Source organism: Stegostoma tigrinum, chromosome 1 (genome assembly GCF_030684315.1).
Source record: "Stegostoma tigrinum isolate sSteTig4 chromosome 1, sSteTig4.hap1, whole genome shotgun sequence".
In the NCBI taxonomy this organism is placed as follows: Eukaryota; Metazoa; Chordata; class Chondrichthyes; order Orectolobiformes; family Stegostomatidae; genus Stegostoma; species Stegostoma tigrinum.
The window spans coordinates 174,936,272-174,949,056 of record NC_081354.1 but is presented as its reverse complement, the minus strand read 5'-3'; the positions used below and the strand labels follow the sequence as shown (position 1 = coordinate 174,949,056).

The following is a 12,785-nucleotide window of genomic DNA, read 5'->3' as shown; positions in this document are numbered from 1 at the left end:
AAGGAAGTGGAATCTCTGGTCATGAGGAAGAAGAAGGTTTATGTTAGGATGAGATGTGAAGGCTCAGTTAGGGTGCTTGAGGGCTACGAGGTAGCCAGGAAAGACCTAAACAGAGAGCTCAGAAGAGCCAGGAGGAGACATGAGAAGTTGTTGTCGCATAGGATCAGGGTAAACCCTAAGGCTTTCTATAGGTATTTTAAGGAATAAAAGAATGACAAGAGTAAGATTAGGGCCAATCAAGGATAGCAGTGGGAAGTTGTGTGTGGAGTCAGAGGAGATAGGGGAAGCACTAAATGAATATTTTTCAACACTCTAGAAAACGACAATGTTGTCGAGGAGAATACTGAGATACAGGCTACTAGACTAGGTGGGATTGAGGTTCACAAGGAAGAGGTATTAGAAATCCTACAGAGTGTGAAGATAGATAAGTCCCCTGGGCCGGATGGGATTTATCCTCGGATCCTCTGGGAAGCCAGGGAGGAGATTGCTGAGCCTTTGACATTGATCTTTAACTCATCACTGTCTACAGGAATAGTGCCAGACGACTGGAGGATAGCAAATGTGGTTCCCCTGTTCAAGAAGGGGATTAGAGACATCCCTGGTAATTATAGACCAGTGAGCCTTACCTCAGTTGTTGGTAAAGTGTTGGAAAAGGTTATAAGGGATAGGATTTATAATTAACTAGAAAAGAATAAATTGATTAGGGATAGTCAGCACGGTTTTGTGAACGGAAGGTCGTGCCTCACAAACCTTATTGAGCTCTTTGAGAAGGTGACCAAACAGGTAGATGAGAGTAAACCGGTTGATGTGGTGTATATGGATTTCAGCAAGGCGTTCGATAAGGTTCCCCACAATAAGCTATTGTACAAAATGCGGAGGAATGGAATTGTGGGAGATATAGCAGTTTGGATCAGAAATTGGCTTGCTGAAAGAAGACAGAGGGTGGTAGTTGATGGGAAATGTTCATCCTGGAGACCAGTTACTAGTGGTGTACCGCAAGGGTCGGTGTTGGGTCCACTGCTGTTTGTCATTTTTATAAATGACCTGGATGAGGGCGTAGAAGGATGGGTTAGTAAATTTGCAGACGACACTAAGGTCGGTGGAGTTGTTTATAGTGACGAAGGATGCTGTAAGTTGCAGAGAGACATAGATAAGCTGCAGAGCTGGGCTGAGAGGTGGCAAATGGAGTTTAATGTGGACAAGTGTGAGATGATGCACTTTGGTAGGAGTAACCGGAATGTAAAGTACAGGGCTAATGGTAAGTTTCTTGGTAGTGTAGATGAGCAGAGAGATCTCGGTGTCCATGTACATAGATCCTTGAAAGTTGCCACGCAGGTCGACAGGTCTGTTAAGAAGGCATACAGCGTTTTAGCTTTTATTAATAGAGGGATCGAGTTCCAGAACCAAGAGGTTATGCTGCAGCTGTACAAAACTCTGGTGCGGCCGCACTTGGAGTATTGCGTACGGTTCTAGTCACCACACTAGAGGAAGAATGTGGAAGCTTTGGAAAGGGTGCAGAGGAGATTTACTGGGATGTGGCCTGGTCTGGAGAGAAGGGCTTATGAGGAAAGGCTGTCGGTCTTGAGGCTGTTTTCGTTAGAGAGAAGAAGGTTGAGAGGTGACTTAATTGAGACATATAAAACAATCAGAGGGCTAGATAGGGTGGATAGGGAGAGCCTTTTTCCTAGGATGGTGATGGCGAGCACGAGGGGGCATAGCTTTAAATTGAGGGGTGAAAGATATAGGACAGATGTCAGAGGTAGTTTCTTTACTCAGACAGTAGTAAGGGAATGGAACGCTTTGCCTGCAACGGTAGTAGATTCGCCAACTTTAGGTACATTTAAGTCATCATTGGACAAGCACATGGACGTACATGGAATAGTGTAGGTTAGATGGACTTGAGATCGTTATGACAGGTCGGCACAACATTGAGGGCCGAAGGGCCTGTACTGTGCTGTAATGTTCTATGTTCTATGTTCTAATGAACTGGTACATCATATCTAAACTATTGCATCTCAACAAACTATCTGGAAATTTCTTCCAAAGGTTGACTGCCTATATTAGGCAACACTGATCACAAATAGCCCCAAAATGGAACACCAATGACTTGCAAACTTTCTCCACAGATATCCAACCATCTGGGTGGATTCCATGGACAGCCAAGCATTACAAGGTCATAGTGGCAGTCTGTACTCATGAGAGTCACAGGGACATCAAAGTCTGCACCACAGATAAAGATCCTTTGGCCTCTTAACTTTGTGCTAGTCTGAACAAACACCTAACTATTTTATACTCATAACAAGTCTAGCAATAATAATCTGGTACTAAATATGAATCTGATTATTCAAATGATTATCCTCTTATTCACAGTCAGATTTATTCTCCAGCCTCTATGCAACACATTATTTGATCATTATCACATTGCTGTGTGAGGGAGCTTGCTGTATGCCAATTCGCACTCAACTTTCCTGCCTTACAGCAGTAAATAATTCATTGGCTATCAAGTACTTTGGGATATCACTTGCACTATATCAATGCAACTGTCCCTTTCTTTCTTGAGAAATCCAAGTGACTCACTCATTTTGTTCTAACTTGATCAAACCCATTGAGATTCCAATTCCACATTGACATGCTCCCCTCATCGCTGCCATCTGAAGTAAGCCAGCAAGTCATTCGGTTAAGGCAACTAGAGATGGACAATATGTTTTGCCCTGATCAGCAACACCCACATTCTCAAAATGAATCTCCTTATAGTGATAACAAAGTGTGAAGCTGGATGAACACAGCAGGCCAAGCAGCATCTTTGGAGCACAAAAACTGACGTTTTGGGCCTAGACCCTTCATCAGAGATGGGGTTGGGGAGAGGGTTCTGGAATAAATAGGGAGAGAGGGGGAGGCGGACCGAAGATGAAGAGAAAAGAAGATAGGTGGAGAGGAGAGCATAGGTGGGGAGGTAGGGAGGGGATAGGTCAGATTACAAGAGAGTTGCAGTGGGAGAGAGATTGCCTGAGGTTGGTCCGGAGGGAGGGGGGTAACTTCTTCAGGTTAGGCATCCCTGGAAGAGGCTTTGCAGTGAAGTTAAAATTGTATCAGTTATAATGGGAACTGCACATGCTGGAGAATCCAAGATAACAAAGTGTGAAGCTAGATGAACACAGCAGGCCAAGCAGCATCTCAGGAGCACAAAAGCTGATGTTTTGGGCCTAGACCCTTCATCAGAGAGGGAGATGGGGAGAGGGTTCTGGAATAAATAGGGAGAGAGGGGGAGGCAGACTGAAGATGGAGAGGAAAGAAGATAGGTGGAGAGGAGAGTATAGGTGGGGAGGTAGGGAGGGGATAGGTCAGATTACAAGAGAGTTGCAGTGGGAGAGAGATTCTCCTCTCCACCTATTTTCTTTTGTCTCCATCTTCGGTCCACCTCCCCCTCTCTCCCTATTTATTCCAGAATCCTCTCCCCATCCCCCTATCTGACGAAGAGTCTTGGCCCGAAACGTCAGCTTTTGTGCTTTGGAGATGCTGCTTGTGTTCATCCAGCTTCACACTTTGTTATCTTGGATTCTCCAGCATCTGCAGTTCCCATTATCACAACCTCCTTATAGTGATACAACGTTGTTGGACCTAATGGCAGGAGAGGTGTGTTTCTAGGATTCATTAAGCTGCATGTAGCATAGGCTGAAACATCAGTATGGCAAGTGAGTTAGAGTTTCCCAGGCTTGAGATAAACAATAACACTCCAATGAACCCTTCTCCCACCCCCGATAGAGATCTGGGCCATGAAATAATTGAGAGAAGTCCTTCCAATGGACAATTAAGGGAGTTAATAAAGTGCCTTTTGGTGGGGTGTTCAGCAGACAGGAGAAGCCACTGCTTCCAGTTGATGGAATTGATAGCTATTCACAATGCATATGGAATGGTTTGGTACAATCTTTGCTTGATTCATTCAAATAAGAAGGTTGTCCTGGTCCTATACCAGAGCCTCAGACTCTATTGTCCACAAAGGTAATGATTTATTTTTCTAATCATTTGTGCGATATGGGCATCGCTGACTGGCCAGCATTTCTTGCCGATCCCTAGTGGCCCTTGAGAACGTAGTGGTGAGCTGCCTTCTTGAACTGCTGCAGTCCACCTGCTGTAGGTTGACCCACAATGCTATTGGGGTGGGAATCCCAGGATTTTGAGCCAGTGACAGTGAAGGAACGGCAATATATTTCCAAGTCAGCATGTGGCTTGGAGGGGAACTTGGATGTAATGGTGTTTCCATGTGTCAGCTGCCCTTGTCCTTCTAGATGGAACTAGTCATGGGGTTGGAAGATGCCTGTCTGAGCATCTTTGGTGAATTTCTGCAGTGCACCTTGTAGAGAGTATACACTGCTGCAACTGGGGGTTGGTGGTGGAAGGAGTGAAAGCTTGTTGGTGTAGTGCCAATCAAGCAAGTTGCTTTGTCTTGGATGGTGTCAAGCTACTTGGGTGTTGTTGAGTCTGCACTCATCTGTGTAAGTGGGGAGTATTCCTTCACACTCCTGACTTGTGCCTTGTAAATGGTGGACAGGCTTTGAGGAGTCAGGAGGTGAGCTACTCATGGCAGAATTCTTAGCTTCTGACCTGTTCTTGTAGCTGCTGTGTTTATGCGGTGAGTCCAATTGAGTTTCTGGTCAATGATATGGCATGGATTGAAGCCTGAGAAATCTTGGAGCTTAGTTTTTCTGCATGATTCATGTCATCAGGTTTGATCTGCCTCGTGGAGCTTGCACTGAACTAAAAGGACATAAAAGACTATTAGTTGACGTGACATTTATAGCTAATGCAGAATTAAGCTTCACATTACATTTCATGCTTTTCCAAGCTCGGCTGGCAGCCTGGAGGTCACTGGTAGGGCAGTGCTGCTCACAAGGTTAACACTATAATGGATCATATCTTTATGGTGAAGAAATAGCAAACTGGAACAAGTGAATAAAAAGAACATTGAACAACTGGAGCAGGCAAACTTGTCAAGAGAGCTGCGTGGAAGAATACAGCTAAATCTTTAGAATGCAAACCTGACAAATGTAGTGAAAACTATTGAGTAGAACTTTCAATGAGTCACTGAAGGGAAGAACACTGTCTTTCCCAATGGGTTAACAATGATTTCCTTACTTTGAATCCTGAAAGTAGTCAGAAAAGTCAGAGCTGTAGAGCTGGATGAGCACAACAGGACAAGCAGCATAGAGGGGCAGGAAGGCTTGCACTTCGGGCGTCGACTCTTCTTAAGAAAAAAGAATAAAAAAACAGGAGAGGTCCTTTGCAGGTCTGAGTGAGGGAGGCCCTGAGCTGGGGTAGGCTTGATTGTACTGCCAGGAGATACTGCAACATTACTGTGAGTGTGTGCTTCAGGAGTCGCTGGGACTAAAGCTTCTGAAGGATCTCAATGTTCTGAATGTAGACATTGTCATGGTTGGGGAAAAATTGGGAAGGCCTGAATGTGGACTGTAGCCCATTGGGGATAATCTTGTTCTGTAGGCAGGTACTAAGAAAGCTGATGTGGCTGTAGTGCCTGGTTTGCTTCAGGATGTGGTCGAGCAGTTTCAACGCCGAAGAAATTACAAGAGAGTTGCAGTGGGAGAGAGATCCACTGAGGTTTTTCCGGAGGGAGGAGGGTAACTTCTCTGAACATTTTCTGAAGAAAGGCCTAGGTTTGAAACGTCAGCTTTCCTGCTCCTTTGATGCTGCTTGGCCTGTTGTGTTCATCCAGCTCTACACCTTATCTCAGATTCTCCAGCATCTGCAGTTCCTACTATCTCAGAAAAGTCAGAGAAGCTCGAGGATGGAAAACTGCCTACTCCCATTTTGAGTGGGTCGTTTGAAGAGGGCCATGATGGTCAACAAAATGTTTGCTTACTTTTCCTTGTTAAATGCCAGTTCTTATTATTAAAGCAAACTACAGAACTCATTTGTTACTTTCTTTTACATGGCTTGCTGGTCTGAGATTTTAATTTTCCTTGTTTTGATTCCATGTTTTTAAAAAAAAGTTTTCATTGCTTTGATTCCATCTTCTCACCGTAGGGCCAGGAGTTTCAGAAATAAAGGCCAGTAGGAGCAGGTACCATCCACTGGGTAGTGTTTGTGCAAAATAAGGAGTGAGGACATTATTCTTCGACACCAAACTGAAAAGACAAAAATGGCATAATTAACAAAAACAAAATCTGACATTGCTGGTAAAGCTCAGCAGGTCAGGCAACATTTGTGGAGAGAAATCAGAGTTAATGTTTCTGGTTGAGTGCCCCTTCTCCAGTTAACACACCTCTGCATGGAGGTAAACTTCTTCAATTCGGAAACTGCTCTTTAATAATTTTTAAAGGTAACTTCTCTACAAACAGGAAGGTTCTGTGTTGAAACAGTATATATCCTTTAACTGCCGTTTTTACTTTTAAGTCTCTAAGAAGCAGGCTGCTACTTTTTAAATAAACAAGAGGAAGGACAATTGGTTTGAAAGGACTGAAATTTTAGGTAGAAAGAAGATAAGTCTGCCCTGAGTTTTTAATTTGCAGGTACACTTTCATAAACTTGATGCATTATTACTCTGAATATTTTGAATTTCAGGGCTGACTAATCTTCCATGAAGGTTCCAAGTAGCTGCAAATGAGATCTTGGAGACTTTTATAAACTGTGCAAGTAACTGCAGTTTATTGTCTGTTGTGACCATGATCTGATCTGCCCGCATTATCTGTGGATACAATTATGAGCTTTTTGCTTTCAGCAGGGTATTTGTACGTGAAGAGTCAATATTTATGCTAGTTTCCATAACATAAGAACTAGAATTGGGTAATGCAGTACTGAAAGATTTAATAGACATTTATTACACCACTTGGTATTATTAACTATTACAATCGCAGGCAATGTCATTTCTGGGCTAGTACTGATCAATCAATTTCAAATTGTAGCACTCTCCTCTCAGCATGCCATACTGCAAAGTAGCCCCAGTAAGATAGAGATAAGATTGAAAAATGTTGGATTCTCAAGGGGCTTGGACGGGGTAAATGCTGAGAAGATGTTTCCCCTCATGGCGGAGTCTAAGACCAGAGGTCATAGTCTCAGAATAAAGCAGTGACAATTTAAGAGTGAGATGAGATGGAAATTCTTCTCTCAGAAGGTTGTGAGTCTTGGGAACTCCTAGCTACAGAGAGCTGTTGGGTAGCATCCCTGTGTATGTTGCATACAGAGACATTGCATATAGAGACATTGCATACAGCGTGCTCCTCTTATAAGGGAGTTCCATTGAATCTTAAGAGCTTGTCACTGAACACAGTTACTGTCATTCTACAGCAGAGGAAATAAAATGCCACGTTGAGGACTCTCAGGTTAATTGCTGCAGCAGTGAAAACTCTTACTCATGGTGGTGAATAGAGAGAGGGTGGGAATCCCACAAGTCATTCAAAGGGAATAGAAGAAGGTCACAAATGAGGTCAGTATATGGAGTCAGGCTCTGAGGACCTGACAGCATTGCCACAAGGTGATGACTGATCTCATGCTGAGCAATGCTTGGCGATTTAACTTCTTTCATCTTTGGGAAGTTTGAAGACGCTGCTCATCTCTCAATGCTTTCACTCCTCCTGGACTAAAAAGCATTTGCAGGCCACAGGGGCTGGCAGTCTGTTGCTGAGCACTGAAGGCTCAGTGAGCTGAGAAAACAACATGAGCCACACAGAGACTGGCAGTTTCAAAGTCAGTGCTGAAGCCAGTGAGTATGCTCAGGATGCAAAGTGAAGCAAACAGAGGCAGGCAGTCTCCAAGTAGGTGCAGAATGAGTGACCACCATTAAACAAGCCATCAGCCGTGAGATGCATCCTGTACAGCTGCACGAGATACATGTAGGTCCCTGCTTGCAAAATGATCTGCCATAAGCATTCACGTCATTGGTGTCCCTTAGCTCCAGAGTAAAGTGGGTGGCTTGGTGGCGAGCACTGCTGCCTCACAATGTCAGGGACCTGGGTTCAAGCCCAGCCCTTGATGGCTGTCTGCGTGAACTTAGTATGCTCTCCCTGTGTCTGTGTAGGTTTCCTCCTGGTGCTCCAGTTTCGTCCCACAATCAAAAGTTTAGATGGGATTAGCATAGTAAATATGGGGTTACAGGGATAGAATCTTGGAGTGGGATGCCCTTCAGAGGGTCAGTGTGGACTCAGTCTGAATGGCCTCTTTCCACACTGTAGGGATTCTATGATTTTTAAAGCATTGACAGCGTGAAGTGGTGTCTGAATTGCTCTGGGAGCAAGCATCATCATCAAAATGTGGTGAGCCCAGTGGCTTGGTCAATGAGGACGTGTGTGGACAAAATGTTAAGAAGGATGTTCTCCAGGGAATATATTTTTACACCATTCTTGCCATTCCTTGTGGCACACCAAAAGAAACTCTATTATTTCAGGTCAAGCTGACTTTCAGTCAGAATAAATTCTTGTTTTGCTCGTGATTCTTATATCCTATGAATTAATTTCAAAGGAGCATTTTGAGCTGGTGTCTTTTCACAATCCTGATATCTCAGTAAAAAACTCCAAGATGAGAATGTTACCACTGGAAAGTTGACACATATATTAACATAGAATCTATTAAACAAAATTTAATGCTTATTTTCTGCAATATCATTGCAAGACGGCAGAGTGTCCTGGTGATTTTCATACTGATTTAAATGGTGCTCTGGGAAAGACTTGAGCATGCTTGATGAATGGCACTCTGTGCTTGATCCATTGCTGCACAAAGCTTGGACAATATAACAATCAATCACAGAATCAATTCCATCAGGTGAGGACAGATTAGTTTGATCAGGAATGTGGTCACAACAGTTCATCACTCTCACTGAAATAGCATTTGGGACCACATTGATGTCACATGCGAAGAAGAGTATAGTGAAAGCTGTAATCACTGAATATAACTGTTCGATTCTTCATGAGGTAGACTGTCAGAGGCTCTGAACAACAGACACGGTGGAAGCAACAATGAACCATGTTTCTAGAAGGCAAAAATATACCAAAACAGACAAAGGAGTGTAGTCAGTAAGGGAGATAATCAGCAGCAACTAGAATATTTTTACCAAATCAAGGGCTATATCTTTTACAACTGAGTAGCAGCACACTGCAAGTGGGAGGAGCAAAAGAAAATGTGGTGGAAATGGGAGACTGTTTAGTGATGGGGATTGACACCTTTCTCTGCAGATATGAGTGTAAGGTCAATCGGTTGTGTTGCTGCCCTGTGTCGTGCTTCAGGGCATTCACTCCGAGCTGAAGAGAAAGTGGGAGAACGAGGGCCCAGTTGTCATTCAGGCACCAATGTCATAGGCAGAACGAATACAGAGATTCTGCACAGTCTGTATGAGGGGCTAGATACCAAATTTAAAAGCAGAAACTCAATGGTCGTAACCTCTGGATTATAACTTGAGCCACATGCAAATTGCCACAAGTCAATTAACGAGCTGGATGCATCATTCAAGAACTGATGTGGGAGGAATAGCTTCTAGTTCATGGAGTTATGGTTGAAGAAAGTTGATCTATCCCGATGGGATGGTCTCCACCTGAACTGTCCTGAGACTGGTACATAACCTCACATTTTCCCACGTTACATGTCCACTTACTCAACTTGCCTATAGATTTATTACTTTAGAACATTAATTTTGTCATCTTGAAACATTAATTCTGCTTCTGTCTTCACAGGTGCAGCCAGTCCATCTCCTGCACTTTCTATCCTTACTATGAGTTAAGTGATACAACTTAGATGCTTCCATTGATATTCAAGCAGGAGGTAGCTGACGAAGATCATAGACTCCCTATAGTGTGGAAACAGGCCCTTTGGCCCAACAAGTCCACACTGACCCTCAAAGCATCCCACCCTGACCAACCTAATCTCCACATCCCTGTACACTACGGGCACTTTAACATTGCCAATCCACCTATCCTGCACATCTTTTTACCGAGGGAGGAAACCAGAGCACCCGGAGGAAACCCACGCAGGCATGGGGAGAATGTGCAAACTCCACACAGACAGTCGCCCGAGGGTAGAATCGAAACTAGGTCCCTGGCACTGTGAGGCACCAATGCTAACCACCAAGCGGCCGTGCTACCCGTTTGCAAGCTCCCATGTTAAAACAAATACAAATTCTGATCATCACATTGCAATATGATTAACTTCAGCGGGATTGAGGCGAGATTGTACTGACTCTTAGTTTAAAAAACACTGGTTTATTGTTTTCTGTGTCTGGTTCTCAGCCTGATTACTTTGAATCTACAAGCGTACGCATTGTGTCGTACTATTTTAGTTACTGATGATCCTTACAGACTCAAAAATTCTACATGAGCTTTGCAAATGAGCCTTCAAAATCCCTAATAGGCAGCACTTCTGAGGCATGAAGCTAATCCTCCAACTGGTGATGTACACTATGTACAAGTATCTAACGACAGTTATAATCAAAGCAAATATAACAACATAGAAAAACACAAGAAAAAGTAAGAGTTTAAACAGATTACACCGACATGTATATCTCATTCCACCGTGTATGGTTTCCTAAGGTATAATTCCATTATAGAGTCATAGAGTCACACAGCAGCATGGAAACAGACCCTTCGGTCCAATGAACCCATGCTGACCATGCTCCCAAACTAAACTAATCCCACTTGCCTGATCTTGACCCATATCCCTCCAAACATTTCTTATTTATGTACTTAATCGCTTCCTCCGTCAGTTCATTGTTGTTTTGCACTGCAGGCACCTTCCAGACATAGAGGACAACTTCTCACAGGACAGGAGATAGATAGAAACAACAGTTGAGCTATTTGATTTATCCACACTCTCACAATGCTCTTTGTTTGCTGTGGAGGATGTCTGCACACGCTCTGAACTATCCACAATGCTGAAACAGAAAAAAACAGCACATCACACCTTTTCATGCTCCAGATCAACAAAGCTTCCAAACTGTTTGAAGTTTTACTTTGCACTGCTGATCATATCTTTCCATCCCCACCATCCATGTCAATATACATCTTGTACAGCGCTGCTCTGAATTTGCTACTGTCAGCCAAACATCTAGCTTTGCAAAGAAACATCCAAAAATGTACGCAGAGTGTTGAATCCCAAAATTCACACTGGGGCAATCAATTGAAGAAGCCAACTCTCCTTGGTAGTCTAATTCCTTGTTTTCCAGAGTTTAATCTGTAATGACCACAACAGATTCAAAAGATATAGTAAGAACTGCCAATGCTGGAGTCTGAGATAACAAGGTGTGGAGCTGGAGGAACACAGCAGGCCAGGCAGAATCAGAAGAGCAAAAATGCTGACAGAAAACATAGAACAAAGAACATGGAACATAGAACAGTGCAGCACAGTACAGGCCCTTCAGCCCACGATGTTGTGCCAAACTTTTACCCTAAACCTAAGGTCTATCTAACCTCCACCCCTACCTTATACTATCATCCATATGCCTATCTAATAGCTGCTTAAATGCCCCTAATGAAGCCGTCTCCACTTTACCCTCTCTGGCAATGCATTCCACGCCCCTACCACTCTCTGAATAAAGGACCTACTTCTGTTGTCTCCCCTATATCTATCTCCACTCACTTTCAAACTATATCCCCCCGTAATAACTACCTCCACCCGAGGAATAGTCTCTGGCTGCCCACTCTACCTATACTTCTGATCATTTTGTATACCTCTATCAAGTCACCCTTCATCCTTCATCATTCTAAAGAGAAAAACTCTCTTAACCTTTCCTTGTAAGACCTTCCCTCCATACCAGGCAACATCCTGGTAAATCTCCTCTGCACCTTTTCCAATGCTTCCACATCTTTCCTGTAATAAAGCAACCAGAACTGGACACAAAATTCCAGACACGGCTGAACCAGGTTTTGTACAGCTGGAGCACATTTCAGGCCGCGACCCTTCTTCAGAAAAAGACTCAAAAATATGCTCAGAAATTAGCTATTTTGACACACATCCATTGTTGCCAGCAAAGACAGGGAAATTCTTCCTATTTTCTTTACTTGAGATGTCCATTGCAACACAGACAAAAGGGCACAGTGTTAAGATTCAGAGTCATGCAAATCAGAAACCAAGTCTGCCAAGTTCAGCTTGAAGCTATTCCTCCTCAAACGTACATTGGATAGAATGCCATGAATCTTAGGAATATGAAATGTCTCAATGACTTGGGCTATATGGGACATGTGGCAGAATTGTACAAGGAATCCCACAAGACTTACTGCAGCCTGAGGAGCAACTCGTTGCACCTTTTAAGTACATCATGGCGTGATTCGCTCCAGGCAATAGCAAATAAGTCTATCACGGGGTTTGCTGCTTGTTAATGCGCTTATTAACTGTCCAGCGCACCCCATTAATATGAAAGATGCCCCATTCTCCCTCCCACCATGATGTGACTAGGCACCATGATTCCTGACATGGATGGCAGAGCAGGTGCTTAGTGACTTCAGCTCACTACTACCTGAAAGAACGCCCATTTTACTCACCACATGACAGCATTTCAGGGCACCATCTGCAACCAACCTTCATCCATAGGCATTGGCATCTGATATTTGACAAACCCCCTGGATTATCAAGGCACCTCTCTGCTCCATTTGCAAAATACTTACAAAGTACAGAGCTGCTTTGCAGGCAGACAATAGATAATAGACAATAGGTGCTGGAGTGGGCCATTCGGCCCTTCGAGCCACCACCACCATTCATTATGATCATGCCTGATCGTCCACAATCAGTATCCTATACCTGCCTTATCCCCATAATCCTTGATTCCACTATCTGTAGGAGCTCTATCCATCTCT

The 12,785-nt window shown here is 43.6% G+C and overlaps 1 long non-coding RNA gene across 1 annotated transcript in view; it reads right to left on the bottom strand.

Annotated features, from left to right (window-relative positions):
* Positions 1-5,926: 5,926 nt before the first annotated feature.
* LOC125465550 (uncharacterized) overlaps positions 5,927-12,785 on the bottom strand; it is an 81,053-nt gene continuing 74,194 nt past the window's right edge. Inside the window, exon 2 of the long non-coding RNA XR_007250277.2 lies at positions 5,927-6,140. This is a non-coding gene — a long non-coding RNA (uncharacterized LOC125465550). The remainder of the gene's footprint in view (positions 6,141-12,785) is intronic.